Source organism: Choloepus didactylus, chromosome X (genome assembly GCF_015220235.1).
Source record: "Choloepus didactylus isolate mChoDid1 chromosome X, mChoDid1.pri, whole genome shotgun sequence".
Lineage (NCBI taxonomy): Eukaryota > Metazoa > Chordata > Mammalia > Pilosa > Megalonychidae > Choloepus > Choloepus didactylus.
Window position 1 is genome coordinate 166,412,372 of NC_051334.1, and position 4,779 is coordinate 166,417,150.

The 4,779-nt window shown below is 36.8% G+C and overlaps 1 pseudogene; it reads left to right on the plus strand.

Moving 5' to 3' along the window:
- The first annotated feature begins 1,353 nt into the window (after positions 1-1,353).
- LOC119523586 lies at positions 1,354-4,244 on the plus strand (annotated as a pseudogene).
- The last annotated feature ends 535 nt before the right edge of the window (positions 4,245-4,779 follow it).

Sequence of the window (4,779 nt, forward strand, 5' to 3'; positions counted from 1 at the left end):
TCCTAACACTGTCCTTTAAGAAGCGAAAGTTTTAGATTCTGAAGAAGTCCAATTTATGAATTTATCCTTTCATGAGCCATGCTTTTGGTATCATATCTAAAGGAAATTTTTGCCTAACTCACGGTCTCAAAATTTTTCCCCAATGTTTCCTTCTATAAGTTTTACAGTTTTAGGTTTTATATTCAGGTTTGTGGTACATTTGAAGTTAATTTTTGTATATAGTGCAAGGTATAGATAAAAATTACTTTTTTGACAAATGGATATTAAAATATTCTAGCACCATTAGCTGAAAGATTGTGGTTTCTCCACTGAGTTGCCTTTCCACATTTGTAAAACATCAGTTTTGCCTATACATGCGTGTGTCGATTTCTGGACGCTATATTTTCTTACATTGATCTATTTGTCTTTATGACAATACCACCTTCTTTTGATTAGTTTAATAACATGTCTTGAAATTAGGTAGTGTTATCCTTCCAACTTTGTTCTCTTTTTACAGAGTTGTTTCCAACATTCTATGCCCTTTGTATTTCCATATAAGTTTTAGAAACAGCTTGTTAATTTATGTTAAAAATCTGCTGAGATTTGGACTGGAATTGCATTGAATCTATAAATTATGTTGGGAAGAATTGATATCTTAACAGTATTGATTCTTTCAATACATGAACATGGAATGTCCTTCCATTTACTTAGGTCTTCTTTGATTTCTTTTAGCAATGTTTTATAGTTTTCCATGAACAAGTCATTTACATCTTTGGTTAAATTTATTTCTATAGATTTGATTATTTTTGTTGCTATTGTAAATAGATTTTTTTTTCTTGATTTCCTTTTCAGATTGTTCATTACTAATGTATAGAAACACTACTGATTTTTGAGGGTTGATCTTGTTGAAAAAGAATGAAGTTGGAAGACTCACACTTCTCAATTTCAAAATCTAGTATTAGAGTAATAAAGACAGTGTGGTAGTGGCATATGGATAGATATATAGATTAATAGAATAGCATTGAGAGTCCAGAATAAACCCTTCAATTCATGGTCAATTGGTTTTTCACAAGGGTGTCAAGACAATTCAATGGGGAAAGAATATTCTTTTCAACAAGTAGTGCCAGGACAACAGAATATTCACATGTAAAATATTGAATTCAGATCCCATACATCACACCATATACAAATATTAATTTAGGGAATAGGCCAGCCTACAAGCCAAGAAGGATCTGGTAGGCTCATCACTCAGTCACTGTGAATGATGACATGGCAAGGAGAACAGCTGAGTTCCCGCAAAGTTACAAAAAAAAAAAAAAAAAAGCAGGAAATCTCAAGGCAAAGAAATACAACAAAGGTAGTGGTTTCAGAGATATGACACATTGGCCAACAACAAGGGACTTGGTAAACACTAGATGTCAGAACATCATCAGTCAAGGAAGTAAGAAGTCGCAAAATATAAAAGAGAAGTTTGAAAAGAGGCAGTGTGAGCAAAGAAAACTAGGAAACAAAAATAGATGCTCCTGATGAAAATGTCAATGAAGATGAGGTCCAAGAAGTAATCAATAAAAGAGCTAAGCAGCACTCAGATGATGTCAGACCAGATAATCAAGAAAGACCAGGAGCCCAGAACAGCTCAAGGTGTCCATCTGAAGCAAATAAATCGGCACATAGAAACAGGTGAAACGATACCCAAAGTTGGGAGCAAGATAAAAAAAAGAGAGAGAGATGATTAAGATGAAGTTTCCAGTGTGAGAAGTGAGGGTGGTAATATCCAATGTTCCTTTAGAGGCCAAAGTAGAGACCAGGCCAAGGAACGGGAAGAAGACTAGGCAGAGGAAATACTCAAATGAACTTTCATTATCATATCATTATCAAGAACATGGAAAAAGGACCTATCAACTCTTTCAAATAGAACCAGAACTTAATACCAGTATTATGTATTCCTATGATGATGGTACATGTGTACAGTTGTATCCTGTGGAAGACGCAATGCTTAAAGAGTATATTAACTCTTCTTCCTCTTTCTCTGTGGAAGAAATGGAAATCTCCTCATATAGATTGTGGTGGTGAATCATAACTAAGTGATTATAACAGGAACCACCAACTACTTAGGATGGAATGTATGGTGTGTGAATAAAACTGTTTAAAAAATAAACAGAGATACAAGTGCTGGAGAAAATGTGGAGAAAGAGATGTATCTAATCACCATTGGTGGCAAAGTAGAATGGTGCAGCCCAGCTGGAGGGCAGTGTGTTGGTTCCACAAGAAGCTAACTATGGGGTTGCCATATGGTCCTGCAACCCTGTTTTTGGGTATATACTTGGAAGAGCTGAAAAGAGGGACATGAATGGACATTTGCACAGTTGGGTTTATGGTGTCAGGATTCATGATTCACAGTGGATGGAGAAGGCCTAGGGGTACATCTACTGATGAATGGAATGGCAAACTGTGGTGTGTACATACAATGGAATATTGAGTGGCTGCAAGAAGGAATGAACTTGTGAGGTATACAACTAGGTGAATGGACATTGAGGACGGTATGTGGAGTGAAATAAACCAGAAATGAAAAGACAAAACATAACACTTCACTAATATGGTTTTACTATAATGTGCAAACTCTTGAGTACAGTATCTGAGAGCATAGGTTATCAGGGGAAGGCTTATTGTGAAGGTTCCTAGATTGTAAGCTCTTACAGCAGTCACAGCTATTCCTGCATTGTTATGGTTATTTCTAAATTCTGAGATGCTGAGCTCTTTGAGTATAACGAGGTCATTCCCTGGAATTTCAAGTATCTGTGTGACATCTGAGACTCAGAGCCAGAGTTTTGTTAAAGAAGCTGAAAAAGAGATCAGAATTCAATTAGAGATGTGAACAAAATGGATTTGGTTAGGATGAAGGTAAATCAGACTAAAGGGTAAAGAATGAAATTGACTGTGTTTTAAAACTTCAACTTCTGTGTGAGACCAAAGGAAGAGATGTTTGTTTGGTGGAAAATCTATATTTTCTCTAGCACACTATAAAATTTAACTTGTATGGTCAGTATTTTCAAACACCATAAGTACATGGAACCTTGATTAGGGAATGAGAGCTGATTGGTTTGTACAGGTTAGTGTGAAGCCCCGATACATCCCAGAGAAATTTGGGCAGAGATTAAAAAAGTATTTGCAAAGCCCCCTTGAGGGACTGGGGGAAAATGTGCAAATATTAAACTTCCTTACCTGGAAAATTCGTGATATTCTTGCAAACATTGGGGACTACCAATTTAGAAAGCTGAGCCCTTGATCTCAGGGCTTGTCCTTATGAAGCTCATTGCTGGAAAGGAAAGGCTAATCCCACTTATAATTGTGCCTAAGAGTCACCCCGAGAGAACCTCTTTTTTGCTCAGATGTGGTCTCTCTCTCTAAGCCAACTCTGCAGGTAAACTCACTGCCCTACCCCCTAGATGGACATGACTCCCAGGGGTGTTACTCTCCCTGGCAACATGGGACATGACTCCTGGGGATGAGCCTGGCCCTGGCATCATGGGATTGAGAAAGCCTTCTTTGACCAAAACGGAGAAGAGAAATGAAACAAAAATAGAGTTTCAGTGACTGAGAGAATTCAAATAGAGTTGAGAGGTCATTTTGGAGGTTATTCTTGTGCATTATATAGATATCCCTTTTTAGCCTTTAGTGTATTAGAATAGCTAGAAGAAAATACCTGAAACTGTTGAATTGCAACCCAGTAGCCTTGGTTCTTGAAGATGAGTGTATACAGTGTGACCATGTGATTGTGAAAACCTTATGGCTCATACTGCCTTTATCCAGTGTATGGATAGATGAGTAAGAAAATAAAGACAAAAACAACTATATAATATGGGGAATAAGGGGTATGGGGTGTTTGGGGTGTTCTTTTATATTTTTATTCTTATTTTTATATTTTTTGGGGTAATGAAAGTGTTCAAAAATCGACTGTGGTGATGAATGCACAATGATATGAGGACACTGTGAACAGCTGATTGTGCACTTTGGATGATTGTATGGTATGTGGATATATCTCAATAAAATTGCATAAAAAAAGAAAAAAGAATATATTAAGTGCCAAATTGAACATTACTTCAGTATAGAAGTATACTTCAGTATAGAGCAAGATTTCTTTTTTTAGGAGAACGATGGATGAACTTGGTTTCTTGCCAATTTCCCTGGTTGCTGGTTTTCACTGTGTTTAGGCCCTTGCTATAAATCTTAATCAAATTTTAAAGGAATTGCAAGATAGCACATGAGTGGCACTTATGGATAAGTTAAAAATAAACAGAAAAATGGCCAGCTCCTGGCCCTTCTCCACCTAGTGCATCACAGGCTTCTGTCAGCTGAGTTTCTACCCAGAGTTTCTACCTGTCCACACCTTTTACTCACGTATGAAATCTGCCCCAAACTCCAAAACTAGGTCCACTGAATGCAAAGAAAAATGCTGAAACAAGTGCCTTCAAGCAATGTCTAGAGGTTTGTCTACTAGGTTTGCCTAACTTGAGCTTAGACCCTAGGATAGAAGCAAAAAAAGAGATATGTCCATTCCCCGTGAAATTTAAGGAATCAACATCTGCACCTGATGATACAGCAAGTCAACCGTATCCTCCAGAAGAATAAAAGCAAGAAGAACTTGATTTTTTATTTGATGAAAAGATGGAACAAATTGAAGGATGAAAAAAACACTTACTGATTGGTCAGATTATGATATTGATGACCAGGATTTAAACAAGATTTGATTATAACTCAGACACTACCTTACACCTTATTGGCTATTTGCATTCCTTTGAT